Raw genomic sequence first — 19,897 nt, forward strand, 5'->3', positions numbered from 1 at the left:
AGTAACCAAAGCCTTTGCAAGATCGTTTACGGATAAGGACAGCCAGGCAAAGGTGGGAGATTTAACAGTTACAGTCAGCGAAGGATGCATAGAAAGGGCTACCTCTCTTCCACAAACCGGTGAACGTTGGTTCAAAAACCGGGCAGTCCAGGATCAACAATGGAAGCGGATTTTTAAAAACCCAGGTATGGACACAAGTGTTTTTACCAAAGGCATTCCAATTTCCCATGTTAAAGAAGAATGGAAAACTCTATTGTTATTAGTACAAAAGTTTTTCACCTGTGAAGGGAGATTTGGAGTGTTGTATGTCTATCATGGTAAAATTATGCTGCAGTTTCAAGGAGAACATGATATAAACCTTCCTTATTTCCTATTTCAAAGCCTTAGGAAAATGTGTTCCATGGCTCAACGAAATCCACGAAATGTAGAAGCTTACCTCTGTCACCATGGTCTTGTAAAGTTATTGATAGAAGAACAGTTAAAAGAAAAACAAGACACATGGGAAAAATTCCTTGTAAGGAATCATTTTGCAGAGCCTGGAGAGTCTTCTATACCTAGAAAGAACAGAAGGAAGAGAAGGGAAAGTATCTCTGAGACTAATGTCTTAGAAGGACAAACTGTAGAAGAAATAGAAGTCCATCATCCTGAACCTGAGATTGAACCCACTGAAGACAGTGCTCAAGAGGTCATCTCGGAAACCCTCGCTGAACTTGCTAAGGAAGCTGCCAAAAAGAAAAGAGAGGACAAAAAGAAACAAAAACAAGATAAGGGGAAATCCATAATCCGAGAAACTGACCAGACCCCAGAGCATTCTAGTGGTGAAGAAAGAGATAACCAGCCTTTAGCACAGAGGATAACTAAACTCCATGAGAAAACTGCCCTCTCTGAGAAAGTAAAAGCTCAAAAACCAAAGGAAAAGGCACAAAAAGAAACACATAGTGCTGCCACTGTAAGAAGGAGTAGTAGATTGCAGAATAAAAGGAAAGCCACGAGGACACTCTTCGTTGATCTTAGCACACCTGAGAAGGGTGCTACACAAGCAGACCTTGAGGATAGTCCATCATCACGTGAGGCAGCTACTCCTCCAAGAGAAGACAGTCCATTTCAGCCGGAGTTTGAAACTGAAATTGAACATGAATATAGTCCAAGGAAGTCACCAATTGTTGACCCAATTCAACAAGAGGTGTACAACTATTATGAGACATTAGAGCAAAACACTGCTGGCCCAAGTAATGTTATACCTCATGAGCAGCAAATAGATTTACTTAAACAAGAAATCTATGAACTTGAAGTGTTGAACCGTCACATTAAACAGAGGAATGAAGAAATGAAGCAGCAAGCTGATATTGCCAAGGCAATCCAAGATAATACTTATCTTCACATGAGCATGTGGCAGAAGAAACACAGCAGACTGAAGAAGAGATGCAAAAGGCTGAACAGAGCCTTAATTAATTTGAAATTCAGATGCATGTTCAAAAGGCCAAAGGTTAATGTTTCTACACAAAGGAAGAAAAGGAGGTTGGATGTCCTAGCTGAGGCATCCCAGCAGATGGACTGAATTGTGTTTTCATTGCATGAGGACATGCAATACCCTCGGAGTGGGGGTATGTAGAACCTCTATTTTACACCTATTTGTCTACCATTTTCCTCCACTTTTCCTTATCTTTCCTTCACTTTTGCCTCATTTCCACCATAAAACCTCTCAGATCATTACATTCAGTGTCAATAAGCATGATCAAGCAAGTTTTGCTAATGGATGACTATTTGTTTAGTTTTTGACTTACTTGCAGGAATCCCGCAGCTATCTGATGATCCCGCAGCTATCTGAAGATCCTGCAGCCTTTTTGTTAAACACTATGATCCACGTGTCAGTTTGCTAGACGGGCCACATGGGCACTCAGGTATCAGTGTGGTCGAGGTTCCTATCCTATTGTTCCAACCATCCACGTCACTTTCATCCATGGTCAAAGCTGGTTTAACCACGGTCAACTCAAAGTGGTTTAACGGTGTTTGAAAGCTATTTGGTCACGTCATCTCCAATGGTGATTTGTCCAGGTTCTAAAGACGGCAGGGGACGCAATCCAACAGGGATTTATTATCCATGATGACAGGAACCACCAAACTCGTTTATGCAACCGTGATGTGTCAAAGAGCCATTTAATACGCATGACTGTTATCGTTTTTCTGTTAACTAGCTGTACGCAAAGGATAGCTTAGAAATTCCTATAAATTGATGCGTCTGCGTACGCTCAAAGAACTTTTGATTAGTTCTATTTTGCTGCACTCGTGTTGAATTTAGAAGCGTTTGTGAACTTTGTTTTCTAGTGCTATTCCAGCACTCTGTTTTGTAAACTTTTTGCAAATGGAGAAATCAATATAGCACTGTTTTGAAGTTTCCAGATCTTTGAGTTCTCTTGTGGCTGAATGAACAGAGGGCCCCTGCTCATCTCAGCCTTTGTAAAGTATTTCATGTGCAGCATTTCATTATTTTCTCATTTGTTTCCTTAAGCATGTATAGTTTTATTTACTTGTTTTCCTTTATTTTCAGCTGATCAGTGTTATTTCTTTGCAGGTTTCTTTTAGCCCGGGATTTATTTTTATATGTGTTGTGTTTGCTTTACAGCTAATGGTATTTGAAGTTGACAATTCAAGTGCTGCCTTTGTCTTTATAGTTAGTTTTTAATCTTATTTCTCAAAGAGCTGTTAACATACATGAATGATCTTCATCATAAACTACTATCTTTTAAGATCAAAATATCACTAACTTGCAGCTTGTTTGGGTGCTTTTTGGACTGTTCTTAAGCTACTTTCTTTCCTTACTTTACATAGTACATGTGCTTTGAAGTATTGAGTTAGAAAGAGTAAATCATTACCACTAGTCTTTAAAGTAAAAGTTTTGATTTTAAAGTGTTTCCTAGACTATTTCCTCACTACTTTCTAATCATGCTTCCCATAGTACATATGGCTGAAGTAGAGTATTAGAAATAGCAAATTATTATCATTAGTCTTTCAAGCATATTTTTCTCACTTTTATAATTCCACTTAAGCTACTTTCTTTCCGTGCTTTACACAGTACATGTGCTTTGAGGCATTGAGTTAGAGAGAGATAATCTTCATTCTTGGGTTTTAAAAGTGACTCTTTTTCCTTTTATTAGCAGCAACTTGAACGGTGTCTAGTGCCATTGGTAGTGGTCATTTGCTTTCAAGTTTATTTCAAGTCATTTCAATTTCATTTATTCATTCCAAGTATTTCCTTTCAAGCAAATAGTTAGAGATCACTCAACACACACTTCCACTCATTTAGAATTCACTCTACACACACACCATCACTCACTTGTTTATAAATTCTCATTCCATTTAGGAACATAATTAAACCGCAACAACACCCCCAACGATAAGAAAAACTCTAAGAGGATACTTAAGTACATATAGTACACCTTCACTTCATCAGCTTACGAGCCCCGGGTTGACAATAAATACTAGCAATTTAGATAACACTAAATTGACTAAACAATCCACATGAAATAATTGTTTCTAAAAAACAATATTTTTTAACAATGGACATAAAAATAACCATTTTTAACATAAATATAACTAAAAAATTACATGTTTTGATAATTTTTTGCTAGAATTGACATGTCAAAATCACAATTTTTATACGATAATTTTAACCAAAAACAGTTAAATAATAGCTTTTTTATGAATTTCATGTCAAAAAAATAATAATAATCACTTTTTTTTCAAAAAATAATGATTAACTTAAAAATCAATGCGAAAATCACATATTACAAATATTGAATGTATAACAACCCTAATTGAGTGTTTATTATTCTCATAAAATGTCAAAGTCAAAACATTGCAAAGCTTGATTTACAAGCATAACTTAAATTTAATCAACAATGTCACGTAATCCAAACTCTTCGTCCTCTAGAGTTTCATCATTGTCTTCTTCCACAATATTTTATGTTTCCTTTTGCTCACTTTCCTCTTCTAATGGGTCTTTGATGTCTGCAAATCTCCCAATGTATGTCTTTCCAAACATTCCATGTAATGGTGGTTGGGGTTCCTTTGCCTTTTTTGCCACACGTGATTCACTAAAGTCCCCTTTATTCAACCCAATTTCTTGCATTGCATCTGGAAGAAATTGAAGAACATTAATTCTTTGTTGAATGAAATTGCACTATACTGGATCTTTTTCAATTGCAATGAAATTTCTTCCTTTTTGAAGGAAACATGCTAGCGTTGTACCTAATTATCAAGCACAAAAGAAATAATGAACTAAATTAGTACAATGACATATTAATTAAAAAAAAAACATATTGAAATTCAATTCCATATAATAAAACTTACCTGAGCCAGAAAATAAATCCAGAACCCAATCTCCTTCATCTGAAAAATGTCTATAAGATAGTTAATCAATAATTGTGGTTTTTGATAAATGTTAACTATCTTTCCTTTTGCTTTTGATTCCGGGAATCAACCAGCCACCAGCCGGGCGGGCGGCTGGCGGCTGGCGGCTAGGTGACTCCCACCATCCGAGCGGGCGGTTGGTGGCTAGTTCATTCCCAGAATCACCCAGTCACCAGCAGGGCGGGCGGCTGGTGGCTGGGTGATTCCGGGAATCAACCAGCCACCAGCCAGTCACCAGCAGGGCGGGCGGCTGGTGGCTGGGTGATTCCGGGAATCAACCAGCCACCAGCCGGCCACTGGTTGATTCCGAGAATCAACCAGCCGGGAATCAACCACCCACCAGCCGCCCACCCAGCTGATGGCTGGTTGATTCCCGAAATCACTTCTGGGAATCAACCAGCCACCAGCCGGCCACTGGTTGATTTTCGGAATCAACTAGACACCAGCCGCCTGGCTGGTGGCTGGGTAATTCCGAGAATCAACCAGCCACCAGCCCGACGGCCGGCTAGTGGCTGGTTGATTTCGGAAATCAACCAGCGACCAACCGCCCGCCCGGCTGGTAGCTGGGTGATTCTGGGAATCAACCAACCACTAGCTGGTGGCTGGTTTATTCAGGAATCAACCAGCCACCACCACCAGCTGGCCACTCAACTGCTGGCTGGTTGAATCCCGGAATCAACCAGCCACCAGTCGGTCGCCCGGCTGGTGGCTGGGTGATTCCAGGAATCAACCAGCCACCAGCCGGTCGCTCGGCTGGTGGCTGGGTGATTCCAGGAATCAACCAGCCACCAGTCGCCCGCCCGGCTGGTGGCTGGGTGATTCCGGGAATCAACCAGCCACCAGTTGTGCGACTAGCTGGTGGCTGGTTGATTCCTAGAATCACCTAGCCACTAGTCGGGCGGGCGGGTGGTGTTGGTGCGGCTGGCTGGTGGCTGGTTGATTCCAGGATTCAACCAGCCAGCAGTTGAGTGGCCAGCTAGTGGTGGTGGCTGGTTGATTCCCGGCTGGTGGCTGGTTGATTCCTGGAATCAACCAGCCACTAACCGGGTGGCCAGCTGGTGGCTGGTTGATTCCCAGAATCAACCAACCACTAACTGGTCACCCGGTTGGTGGCTGGTTGATTCTGGGAATCAACCAACCACCAGCTGGCCGCACGGCTGGTGGTAGGTTGATTCCGGGAATCAACCAGCCACCAGCCGGGTGGAGCCACCATCCGGGCAGGCGGCTGGTGGCTGGTTGATTCCGCGAATCAACATGCCACCAGCTGGCCGCCTGGCTGGTGGCTGGTTGATTCTTGGAATCAACCAACCACCATCCGGGCAGTGATTCCGGCAATCAACCAGCCACCAGCCGGGCGGGCGGCTGGTCGCTGGTTGATTCTCGGAATCACCCAGCCACCAACCGGGCGGGAAGGTGGTGGCTGGTTGATTCCCGGAATTAACCAGCCACCAACCAGGCGGCCAACTGGTGGTTAGTTGATTCCCGGAATCAACCTGCCACTAGATAGGCGGCCAGCTGGTGGTTGGTTAAATCCCGGAATCAACCAGCCACCAACCGGGCGACGTGGCTGGTTGGTGGTTGGTTGATTCCGGGAATCAAGAAGCCACTAGCCGGGCGGGTCGCTGGTTGATTCCCGGAATCAACGAGCCACCAGCTGGCCGCCCGGTTGGTGGTTGGTTGATTCCGGGAATCAACGAGCCACCAATCGGCCGCCCGTTTGGTGGCTGGTTGACTCCGAGAATCACCTAGCCACCAGCTGGGAGGGTGGACGAGCCGCCCGCCCGGCAGGTGGCTGGTTGATTCCCCGGAATCAACCAGCCACCGGCCGAGTAGGTGGCTGGTGGCTGGTTGATTCCCAGAATCAACCAGCCACCAACCACCCTCCCAACTGGAGGCTCCGCCCAGCTAGTGGCTGGTTGATTCTCGGAATCGACCAACCACCAACCGGGCGGCTGATTGATTCCCCCGCCCGGCTGGTGGCTGGTTGATTCCGGGAATCAACCAACCACCGGCTGGGCAGGCGGCTGGTGGCTCGATGATTCCGGGAATCAACCAGCCACCAGCTGGGCGGCCATCTGGTGGCTGGTTGATTCCCGAAATCAACCAGCCACCAGCTGTCCGCTCGGCTGGTGGTTCTGGCCGGCAGGTGGCTGGTTGATTCCGGGGAATCAACCAGCCACCAACCGGCCACCTGGTTTATGGCTGGTTGATTCTAGGAATCAACTAGCCACCAACCGGTTGTCCAGTTAGTGGCTGGTTGATTCTCGGAATCAACCAACCACTAGTTGGTCGCCCGGCTAGTGGCAGGTTGATTCCGGGAATCAACCAGTGACCAGCCTGGCGGACGGCTGGTGGCTGGTTGATTCTTGGAATCAACCAGCCACCAGCGGGGCGGCCAGACGGTGGTTAGTTGATTCCCATAATCAACCAGCCACCAGCTGGGCATGCGGTTGGTGGCTGGTTGATTCTCGGAATCAACCAGCCACCAGTGGGGCGGGAATCAACCAGCCACCAGCGGGGCGGCCAGCTGGTGGCTGGTTGATTCCCGGAATCAACCTGCCACTAGCCGGGCGGCTAGCTTGTTGAATCCTGGAATACCAACCACCAACCGGGCGATACGTTGGTGGCTGGTTGATTCCGGGAATCAACCAGCCATTAACTGGGTGGCCGGTTGGTGGCTGGTTGATTCCGGGAATCAACCAACCAGCCACCAGCTAGCCGCTCGGCTGGTTGATTCCGGGAAACAACAAGCCACCAGCCGCTCGCCCAGCTGGTGGCTAGTTGATTCCGGGAATCACCTAGCCACCAGCCGAGCGGGCGGCTGGTTGATTCTGGGAATCAATGAGCCACCAGCTGGCCGCCCGGCTGGTGGCTGGTTGATTCTGGGAATCAACTAGCCACCAGCCAGGCGGCTAGTTGGTGGCTTGTTGATTTCCAGAATCAACAAGTCACCAGCCACCATCCGCTCGCCCGGCTAGTGGCTGGGTGATTCCCGGAATCAACCAGCCACCAGCCACCCACCAGCTAGTCGCCCGGCTAGTGGCTGGTTGATTCCGGGAAACAACGAGCCTCCAGCTACCAGCCGGGCTAGTGGCTGGTGGCTCGTTGATTCCCAGAATCAACCAGCCGCCAGCTGGGCAGCCAGTCGGTGGCTCGTTGATTCCCGGAATCAACAAGCCATCAGCCACCAGCTGGCTTGGTGATTCCCGGAATCAACCAGCCACCGGCCAGCGGGCGGCTGGTGGCTGGGTGATTCTCGGAATCAACCAGCCACCGGCCGGGCGGGCGGCTGGTGGACCAGCCGGCCGGCCAGCTGGTGGCTGGTTGATTCCCGGAATCAACCAGCCACCAACCGGGTGGCTGATTGATTCCCCTGCCCGGCTAATGGCTGGATGATTCCAGGAATCAACCAGCCACTAGCCAGGTGGGCGGTTGGTGGCTGGTTGATTCCGAGAATCAACCACCACCGGTCGGGCGGCCATGTGGTGGCTGGTTGATTCCCGGAATCAACCAGCCACCAGCCGCCCGCCCGACTGGTGGCTCTACCTGGCTGGTGGCTGGTTGATTCCTCGAATCAACCAACCTCCAGTTGGCCACCCGGCTAATGGCAGGTTGATTCCGGGAATCAACCAGCCACCATCCGGGCGGGCGACTAGTGGCTGGTTGATTCTGAGAATCAACCAGCCACCAACCGGGCGGGCGGCTGGTGCCTGGTTGATTCCCAGAATCAAGCAGCCACCAGCCGCCCGCCCGGCTGGTGGCTGGTTGATTTTGGGAATCAACCAGCCACCAACCGGGAGGCCAACCTGTGGCTGGTTGGGAATCAACCTGGTTGATTCCCGGAATCAACCAGCCGACAACCACTAACCCGGCTATTGGATGGTTGATTCCGGGAATCAACCAGCCACCAGCCGGGCATATGGCTTTTGGCTGGTTTATTCCGGGAATCAGCAAGCCACATGATGGCCGCCCGGCTAGTGGCTGGTTGATTCCGGGAATCAATGAGCCACCATCCGCTCGCACGGCCGATGTCTGGTTGATTCCGGGAATCACCTAGCCACCAGCCGCCCGCGCGATTGGTGGCTGGGTGATTCCCGGAATAAAGCAGCCACCGGGCGGGCGGGCGGCTGGTGGCTGGTTGATTCCCAGAATCAACCAGCTACCGGGTGGGCAGGCAGCTAGTGGCTTGTTGATTTCGGGAATCAACCAGCCACCCTCCCCACTGGTGGCTCCGCCCGGCTGGTGGTTGGTTGATTCCCGGAATCAACCAGGCACCAGCCGGGCGGCGAGCTGGTGGCTGGTTGATTCTTCGAATCAACCAGCCACCAACCGGGTGGCTAATTGATTCCCTCGCCCGGCTGGTGGCTGGATGATTTCGCGAATGAACCAGCCACCGGCCGGGCGGGCGGCTTGTGGCTGGATGATTCCGGGAATCAACGAGCCACCAACCGGGCGGCCATCTGGTGGCTACTTGGTTCCCGGAATCAACCATCCACCAGCCGCCCGCCCAGGTGGTGGCTCTACCCAGTTGGTGGCTGGTTGATTCCCGGAATCAACCAGCCACCAGCTGGCCGCCCTGCTTGTGGCTGGTTGATTCCCGGAATCAACCAGCCACTAGCTGCCCGGCTGGTGGCTCGTTGATTCTCGGAATCACCCAGCCACCAGCGGGGCGGAGCCACCAACCAGGCAGGCGGCTGGTCGCTGGTTGATTCCCGGAATCACCCAGCCACCAGCCGGGCAGGTGGCTTGTGGCTCGTTGATTCTTGGAATCACCCAGCGACCAGCCAGGCGGTGCCACCAACCAGGCAGGCGGCTAGTCGCTGGTTGATTACGAGCGGCTGGTGGCTAGGTGTTTCCGGGAATCAACCAGCCACCAGTCGCACAACCGCCCGTCCGGCTAGTGGCTGGGTGACTCCCAGAATCAACCAGCCACCAGTCACCCACCCGGCTAGTGGCTGAGTGATTCCGTGAATCAACCAGCCACCAGCCGCCCGCCTCGCTGGTGGCTGGGTGATTCCAGTTGGGTGATTTCGGGAATCACCCAGCCACCAGCCAGACGGGCTACCGGGGTGGGGCGGCCCGGAATCTCCCAGCCACCAGCAGGGTGGGCGAGCAAGCCACCGGGGTGGTCCACCCTAGGCTGCGCCACCCCGGCGACCCGTCCGCTCGCCCGGCTGGTGGCTGGGTGATTCCGGGAATCACCCAACCACCAGTCCCCTGCCCAGCTAGTGGCTAGGTGATTCTAGCAATCACCCAAGCACCAGCCGGGCAGAGGGAATCTCCCAGCCACCAACCAGGTGGGCGGGCGGGCTGCCAAGGTGGCGCGACCTGGGCTGGTGCCACCACGGTGGCCCGCCCGCCCACTCGGCTGGTGGCTAGGTGATTCCAGCCGCTTGGGTGATTCCCGGAATCACCCAGCCACGAGTCGGGCGGGTGCGGGTGGCTGATGCCTGGGCGATCCCCGAAATCACCCAACCACCAACCAGCCAGGCAGGCGGAGTGGCGCGAATCACCCAGCCACCAGCCGGGCACGCAGGCAGGCCGCTGGGGTGGCCCGACCTGGGCTGGTGCCACCCTTGTGACCCGCCCGCCCGCCCGGCTAGTGGTTGGGCGATTCTGGGAATCACCAAACCACCAGCTGAGCAGGCGGGCAGTGCGTCGGGGTGGCAGAGCTTGGGTTGGTGCCACGCCAACGGCCCGCCTGCCCACTTGGCTGGTGGCTTGGCGATTTCGGGAATTTCCCGGCCACGAGCCGCTCACCCGGCTTGTGGATGGGTGATTCCGGGAATCACCCAGCCACTGGGCCGGTGGGCCGCCCAGGTGGCACGGCCTGGGCTGGCGCCACACCGGCTGCCCGCCAGCCTGCCCGGCTGGTGGCTGGGGGATTTCGGGAATCACCCAGTCACGAGTCGTGCCACCCCGGGGGCCTGCCCGCCCGCCCAGCTAGTGGTTGGTCGATTCTCGGAATTGCCCAGCCACCAACCGGGTGGGCAGCTAGCTGCTGGGCTGGCGCGGCTGGGCTGGCGCCACCCCAGCAGCCCGCCCGTCCACCCAGCTGGTGGCTGGGCAATTCCTGGAATCATTTTTCTTTTGTATCTAGCATGTTACGATTAAAAACATGTTGAATTTATACTTAGGAAAGAAAAATGATATCCTACCAAAAACATTAATGTGTTTTTTTGCTCATAAACAACTTTGTTTGGCACATAAAAATTTGGCTTTACTAGCATTTTTTTTAAATTTTGATAATTGACCCTATAAAAAAGTCATTGTTCCAGTATCATCACTTTCGTTTTTAAGCTATATTTTGCATGAAAATTTCGTAGTAAATTTCGTAGTCACTGCCATTTTTAAAACATGTTCAAAATTGACCCCTAAAAAATAAAATCATCGTTCCAGTATACACACTTTTCATTTTTAGCACTGTTTTTGATGTTTTTTCGAGGTCTTTTGGCCAGAGTTCCCGTTTTGAGTTTATAGTACCCGTTTCAAAGTTTACATTGTTATTGGATCTACCACCAATAATCAGGCTGAATATGATACAGTGATAGTGTTTTAGTCGATGCCATTGCTCATCGCATCCTTCATCTTCATGTTCATTTAGATTCCTTGCTACTTGTCATGCAATTGAATGGTGTGTATCATGTGCATAACCAAGTCCTATTCAGAAAATATCTACGAGTTAAGTTGTTGGTACGTGAATTTGAAACCATTACATTCAGTCATGTTTCTAGAGCCCAAAATAACTATGTAGATACCATTGCAAACAACATTCTAGATTGGAATTTATCGCATTTATACCACAAAAGATAAACATAAACAAACAAATGGCAAACCATCATTGTCATATAAAATGCATAATCATATTATGTATCATAAAATTGTTTGGAGCCATAGCTCTAAATACATCCGACATGGCCCTAGCATGTTATAAAAATCAAAATCAAAGGGACCCATATCTAGTCACTATCTGGCAAATCTCATGCCAAAGGGTATGCTCAACCTATGCATAGATCATGTACTACCTGACCAACCATCTCCACACACCACACAATACCTCACCACTCTGAGGGAATACCTGTGCACTTATCTATGTACCAATCCTTTAAATCATGCCATTCGCTCTTTGAAACTCCGATCAATGGTACATCAAACCTACGATGAAGATAAGTGAGTAGGGAAGTATCTTCTGGCCCCTAATGTGACGATGATGTCCCCTGATCTGCAACCCTAGGAGTTGCGGCTCGGCCTGCATATCCTGGCAGCTTTACTGTTGCTATGTCTGCATATAACATATTTTACACTCAATACCATTTACATGTGATAGAAAATATGGAATGCACCATAAGAATAGCAACTTAACACTTACCATATGGTCCCCATGCTCATCGAGGCAGAAGTGGCAAGTCAGGATCCACCTGATAGTTCATCTCACTATAAAGGTAATCGTCAATGTAAAGGGGCATCTGATCCCAATGTGCGAAAAACTCAGGTTAGAACTCCCGTTCGACTCCCCCTCCTCCTCCTCTCTGCAGTAGCTACCCCCAACGACGCAGCTTGGGCTCTAATGGGCCCCCATATCGGATCTGTACATGAGGACGGATAGTGGGTATCTTCTCAAATAATAACACACACAGTACTTTACCAAAAGCACAGTCATGGTTCACCTACCTCCTGCAAAGACTCAACTACCGTTTCACCGACGACAGCATCATCTGGGCCCACCCATAGTAGGTCCCAACAAAAACACTTGCAAACATCAACTTCCCATGAGTGATGTGGTGGAATGCCTAGCTTCCTAGGACCCATAGCACAACTGCGGAAATAGCCCGTGTCCCTAGCCTCTCTAGATCAATAAGCAGAATAGTCATGCCCTTGACACGAATACCTCGTTGACAATGGCACTCCATAAAATCAGTAATGCTCCTCCCACGAGGTAACACCAGATGAATATCCCCCGCCACTCCGAGGGGAGGAAATCCAGTAAAGAAGTAAATATCTTGTAATGTGAGCTCAATATTGTGCCCTTGCATGACAAATACCTCCTGGTCTGGATCCCAATAGCTCACAATTCTCAATAACAGGGGCTCACTTGCCCTCATAAGTGGGTTCTCTACCAACTTGAGAACCCCATAACAAGCCAATGCCCCTCGAACCACCTGATCCCCCTAGATCTCGGATCAGAGAGTGTCGAAGTCTCATTCACACCAGTTGATTTTCAGCTCTTCCATGCCTGCAAAAAACTACATGCCTTGTTAGTTTAGAGAAGAAAATAATGGTCTACACCAATCAGGCTATAACCCCCACTGGGCCAGCAGACCAACTCTCTCTCTAGCCCCAAATCACAGTTTTCAGCCTAGAAAGTGCAAGCTCGCAGGTTTCTAGTTGTTTCCTATGAGCCAGATCACACTTATGGGCCCAAAAAATGCAATGCGACAATGAGAAAGAGCAGGGGTCTATCAAGGAGCTGTCAAGTGCCAAAAATTAGGAAATGAACCACTGAAATTGAAGAGATGAGTAAGGAAACCTACCTGAAAGTCACATATCCTGATTCTGATGGTCAGTTTGTCTGCTATGATATCCACAAGATTTAGGGCCTTTTCCTCCTCTCCAAATTCACCACAACTCACTTAGCAAATGAATCCAAATTGGAGGGAAAACGTCCTTCATATAAAAATCCCCAATTTTTCTATCGCCCATTGTGACTAGACCATAGCTCAATTTGGCGAACCGTTAACACTGTTGGAAATCTCTCACCGAGATCTATAATGGGTCTTCCTCAGTTTTTGATTATTTGATACATCATGAGAAAGCCTTTTTTCCAAGAAGGGTCACTTCGTTGCCTCTCAAATCAAATTTCATCATAAAGAGAAACTTGTACTTTGAGGTCCACCTCCTCTTAATACTTGTACCATATGTCAATTTTCGTCACGAGTAACCATCATTTACTCATGTTTTGATGGTCCCCATCGGACCTAGTCTGTGCAGCAGTGTCATCGAGTCACCCTTGTTTAGAGCATCCACGATGAGTCACCCTTGTATTCTTGGAGTCTATTTCATGCCCCATTATATCATGTCACAGTTTTCCATCCAAATTTGCATACCGTTTGCTAGAGTTAGTATTTGCATACTTCCACCAGTGATCAAATATGCTCTTCCAAAGTGTTCTTAGGGTGTCAAAGTCAAATTTTGTCATTTCAGTGAGTCTTCAAGTAAAATTTGGTCACTAGGTATTAGGTCTAGGATTGTTTCCACTCCTTCCAAAGTTTTCCAAGTATTGGTCCATGTCACCATTCAGCCGAGTGTACCATCATTCAAAGAGTTTTCATCATTATTTCAGGTTCTGATGGATCATTTTACACCTTGTTTGTGCTTCAGTTGTGCTTAGGTAAGGCTCATTCCCTCTCCTAGGGTTTTGAAGGTAATTTTTCTTGGATGGTAAAATCATCAACACAAGTTGTATCTTGATGCTCATACACCTTCCCCTATCCTGAACATTCCTTCTTAAACACTTCCCATAACTGATATCGCTCAAATTCATCATTTTTCCACAAACCCTAGCCTATTGCTACAATTTGACACTTTTCTAGGTTAGGCCTGTGTTTTTCCCTTTTGGACCCCTTCCCCTCACTCAATCCTTGAAATTGCATTTTCCCCTGATTCCTAACATCCCTCCCTACTTCCCAAAATTTTCTCAGGAAATTAGAAGCCCCTCATCCCCTTCATTTCCCTTCATTTCTACAAATCCCCTGTTCCACACATCGAGATAGGTTTTATTCAAATGATGTTTCTAAGCAATAAAATATGAATTTGAAAAAATTGAGAGAGGTTTTTGTCCATCATAGAACCAAGAAGACAAAACTCCTTCAGTGTTTACACAGGTCTCATGGTTTGGGAGAAATGTCCAAACAATCATTTGCCACAGGAGAGTTGCTGCACTTCTGGAGTGACCTTGGGAAAATCAAGATTTCTCCTAGATGGAATGTCCAAAAGACTTGTCTGATAAGTAAAATGATAACGAGATACATAGATATTTCCAATGAGCTATCATGAGCATAATTTGGAGTTGAGGAAGACCTCCAACAATTGACTAAAACAACACTCTGCATTTTGGCAGCCTCATTCTGGACATTTTGACTAGTCTTGGGAGATTGATATTTTGACAGGGCAAATTAGCTTCAAATTGAAAAATTCAAAATGTTCTGGAAAGTAGATAGGACAAGATTTCCAATGAGATATCCCACACCTAATTTGGATACCGGGAAGGAAGTCAAAATTCAGCTTGAAGTGGCATTGCACGTTCCGGAGGTGGCATTGTGCCTCTGAGCTGGGCGCTGCGTGTTAGGAGGTTTTAGAAGTAAAAAATTACACTGCGCTGCGCATTGAGAGGTGGTGCTGTGTGTTTGTGGTTGGCGCCGCGCATCTGTTGTTGGTGCTACGCGTTGAGCATAAAAACCAGAAAGCCTCCAAACTTAATAAAAACTTCCAAACAACCCTCTCATCTCTCAAACAAGTAAGTGCACTCCCTCTACCTCATCATTAAAGTTGCAATTGTAGTGTTTCAAGGAATTTACCATGCCAAATATGAAACCTTAGTTTCTCCCTTCATGACATTCTAGAAACCCTAATCCCCTCTATTTTTCCCACCACTTATCGCTAAACCCTAAACCCCTTCCATATATCACTCCATAACATCTATACCCCCTCATCCTTTATCCCACAAGTTATATTTCAAAAAGGGCCCAAACCCCTCTCCCTCACTTTCATAATTCATATCCTTCCCTTCATTTTCTAGTCTACCAAAATACCTCATAAGGTCATCTCCCATCCCCTCACTCCTAAATCACTCTTACTCATTCCCTTTATCCCTTTTCTTGGAGTGTACAACCTCAAACCTTGCAAACATGGACAGAGAAGACCGAGACTATGAGGAGGAGGAAAACACAGGTAGTGACAGTTCGACAGATAGACCTCAGCATCATAGAAAACCACACAAGGGAGGTAGAATTATTAGGGAAGAGCCATCAAACCTCATAGAATTGCAGGCCTCTCAGTTAGTTGTCACTTGTTTCAGACATCTAGGGTGCTATGAGTTCTGTGAGCAGGTAGAGAGAGTTCAACACCATCCTGAGCTCACCAGGCTCTTTGTAGCCAATCTTTGGGACAACAGGGTGACTCTTGCTGGGGTGAAATTCACAGTCTCACCCTCCATTATTGCAGATGCAACCAGGATTCCAAATGTAGGGGAGAAATGGTACAAGGCACAGGACCTAGATGAACATTATTATGAGCCTTATATCAAACCCAGGTACAAAAATGAGGCGAAAATAATTTTTCCTTTTAGATTCCTTGAGGACAAGTATGCCCCCATGATGAAAATCATCATGAAATATTTCACTTGTGAGGCTAGATTTTCCAGACTTTACACCTATCACATTAGGCTTCTCATGAATTTTACTAGGGTGAGGATGTTAAACCTCCCTTATTTCTTATTTAGGAATATTGATAAGATGGCCCACTTTGTACAGAAAAAGCCATACCCTCAGCAGATGAAAAGTCTCTATCATTATTCCATGATCAAGATGATTGTGCTTCATCATCTTAACCTCCTCAACATCTCATGAGAGACATTTATTGCTCATGACATCTTCAGGGGTCCTCAAATTCCTCCACTAGTGTCTCAAGAATGAAGAGGACCTTTTAGCAATGCTCAGGTGAAGACCAATGAGAAAGCCAAAGAGACTAAAGCTACTAAGGTGCCCGAGACCTACATGACATACCAGAGGGGCACGAGGAGATTGTTTGCAGCTGATAAGGAAGTGTTTTCTCCATAGGATGTGGAAGGGACCTTGCCTTCTTCATCAACTCATAGGCAAATGCTAGCTCCACAGGATGTGGAAGGGGCTTTGTTTTCTTCATCAACACAACAGGTATAGGTGCAGCAGTTGCACAAAGGAAAAGAAAAGATGTCGGAGTAAAGTTTTGATGATGAGGAGGAAGAGAGAGAGATTTTTATTTGATAGAGCATGATGAGCTAGAGCAACATTATACTTAAACAATTGACTTAGATGCTCAGGATGAAGAAACAATAAAGGACATCATCATACAGGAAAAGAAGGCTCAAGTCCGAGCATTGATGGACAATTTGGAGAGAGCCAAGTATGTCATCACATATTTGGGACAAGAAAAGAAGCAGTTGAGTGACAAGCAGGTCTTCATGGAGTTGGAACTTATCAAGGTAAAACGATAAGATGACAGGGAGGCACGGTCACTTTGTCTCCTATTGAAAAGGAAATTGAGGATGATAGAGAGGCTTGGCTTGAGAGAGTCAATTTTCACCTAGAGAAGCTATTGTAGAAGGCCAATAGGGACAATTAGATGATCATGCACATAGCCTACCATTACAGGACCCGAAACAAAATTTGCAACATGAGGGTCAAAAAGATGAAAGCTAGGCTAAGGCGGGCTCTAAAAGGAAAAAAAGAGGAGGATGGGCTTAGGTTGCTTGCTAAAGCTTCCTTGGCTCATCAATATGCTTGATGGTGGTGCTGCTCACCAATTTTGGTCAGGTTTGGAGGAGATTTTTCTTTTTGAAAATTTTGGAAATTGCACACATAGAAAATCTGGCTCAATGTGCAGCGCCAGCTTTTCCTAGGGGCATCCAATTGAAAAATGGCTCTTTTTTGGATTCAGAGTGATAATTACCTGCACCCTATGGATTTTCTAAGTTTTTGGGATAGAATTGGGCCACCAAAAGGTCAAAAAACACCCTAAAAATGATCTTTCTGCCACTTCTTGGACACACAGAAGCAGTCTTGGGAGAATCAACTTTTGAGGGGTCAAATGAGCTTCAAATGAAGAAATTCCAAGTGGTTTGGAAATTAGACTTGAATACCTTTCCAATTAGCTATTGTTAGCTCAATTTGGATTCTAGGAAGGCTTCCAAAAAGGACCTGAAAGTGGCATTGTGCATTGGGCCAGTGGCACTGCGCTTAGGGCAAATTTTGCACAGGATGCCTATTTTTCTATGTTTTGACTATGTTAGTGGATTTTCTCTCATGGAGGATGTTTTAATGATGTGAATGATGACTTGGCTTGTAAATATGATAGATAATTAGTAGCATAGGGTAGATTCATTACATTAAAAGTCAATTTGAGCTCAAATGAATCAGTTTTTCACTTTTAGAGGCAAGTTGTTAGGATGCCTATATTCTTGTTTCTTGTTTAGTGTTGGTTAGATTAGCTCCTCATCTTAGGGATTCAACCCCTAAGGATGGGAGGAGCTTGAAACAGTGCCTATATATTTTTCTTCTTTCTCATTGTAAAGGGTTGGACTTAGTTGGATGCTTATGCCTTGATTGTGCATCATTTTGTAGCAGTTTAGTAGGAGATTAATAAAGATTGCAACTATTTCTTTGGGATCCATGTGGTATGAAGTTTAGTTCAGTTTCTTCTCTTGTGATCATATGTTAGAATGTCTTCTGTACTTCATTGATCATTTCATTGATTCTAAGTGAATGTTTTCAAGTTGATAGGCATAATTCATAACATCACTGCTCTTCTTTGGGGAAATATTCACCATTTTATGTTTTCTACAATCTAGGAAGGATCCATGGTCATCACATGCTCTTCCTAGCTTCTCACTAGTCTTAAAAAACCTCACCCATCAAGCCCTAGAGTGCTAAACCTTATGCCTACCTTGCCCCATTAAACACCCTGTAATTTTGACCTAATTCCCTAGCCTTAACTGTCTGGCTCCACCTGATCCAGCAAAACCCCTCTAGCTCATACCTATTCCTCGAATTGAGAAATTTAATGATTTTGTTGGCTGTTGTTGGCTTGTCTCCCAGTTCTAGATTAGTAGATGAAATAGCTTGTTTCGCTTTTTCAACTAACTCCTTCTGTTCAAAGATAATTTGTATGTCGGGCGAAGTTTCATTCATGCCATTGATGATGTTTTTCTAGATGATCTCCTTCACTCTTCCTAGAGTGTCACCAATGGATGATTCCTTTTCATATAATTGCAACCTTTTAATTAAGGTCCTTGCCCTCTGCATCTCTATTGAGTGTTCACTTTCAACTCTTTTGATTTGGTCTTGCAGAACATTAACTTGGGTTTCTAGTCTCTTGATCTCCTTAGTCTGAAGATTCATGCTCTCCATGGATCTGGCTAGTTGTTCTATACTACTTCTGTCCTGTAGGAATAGTTGTAAGAAGAAGGGCCTCCATAGTGGTGCTAGCTGTCTGTGTTGTCCTTTCCTTAACTTGTACCATCTTCTCCATCTCTACTTCCATTTGTTTCATTTGGAGTGATTGTTCTATTATTAACTTCATCATTTCATCCTTCTGGCTCTCTATTTCCTCTATCTCTTTGGTCAAGGGATCATGTATTGCAGGAATTTTGAGCTATGTCTTCAAAGTTGCTATGTCCATCTCCTTTTTCTTAATTATCTTTCTATTGCTTTTACATCTAAGGGATCATATCCAATTCTCACTACTAAGTCTTCCAAAGACTTAATTCTGTTGTCCTTTGATTGGGATGAAATCTTTTCCATATTTAGATGAGATTGAGCATTTGACAAGGCCACCTACATTTTAAAAAAATTAATGGAAGTACTGGTTAGAGTAGAGGAGATCATTTCACCTATTTGTTTGTGCATTTCCAACTAATCAAAAGGATGAATGTTCTTGGCATCAAACTCAAAAGAGGTTTGTTTGTAATTAGCTGGAGTTTTAGGTTCTGTTGTTTGTGCTTCCAAGAATGTTATATGCATTTTTCCTTTTTTTGAATCGAAGGTTGAGAGGAGTCTGCCTTGAGAAGTTGCACTTTTCTTCCAGAATTGAGCATAAGTACTCTTTTTCAACATCTCATTCCTAATTTTAATTTCTATGAAAGTATCAAAGATGGTCTTCTCCTTTTCTCCAGTTACATTTGTAGATGTGGAAACTTGAAGAGAATGATGCCTTTCTAAGATTGGAGTGGCAGAAAGAGATTGACCTCTAGTTGGGGATGAATCAAGAATGTCACTAAGATTAATGACTGTTTGTTGCGGTGATTCCTTGCCTATGTCCATGTGCATCTTGGCCCTTTCCTAAATTTATATTTGAATTCTTTGATAGAAGTATCAGTCCCTGGTGAATGATCTTCTCTTGGCCTTTTCCCAATTATTGCCTCTTCTTGTTCCTTTCCTTTGTCTGATCTATCTTTTGTACTCTGTCTTTCCTGCTACCTAGGAGTCCGTGGACTTAAAGAAGAAATTACTTGTTCCTCAGCCTCTTGTAGTGTGTCAGACATCCACTCAATCTGGTTCATATATTTCTCTATTTCAGGCCTTTGAGTGTGAATGTAGGGTGTTGACTTGTTCTCTACCATTTTCTTGGAGATGATGCCCCATGGGTCATAGGACCATGTAAAACTGTGAAAGAACTTCATTTCCTTCTATTTCTTGTCTGCCTCCTCACCTGCTGCCTTGTCGGATTAAGGGGG

This window comes from Pinus tabuliformis, chromosome 9, assembly GCF_031772625.1.
Source record: "Pinus tabuliformis cultivar Carrire ecotype Pingquan chromosome 9, CPIR1, whole genome shotgun sequence".
NCBI classification, from domain to species: Eukaryota; Viridiplantae; Streptophyta; class Pinopsida; order Pinales; family Pinaceae; genus Pinus; species Pinus tabuliformis.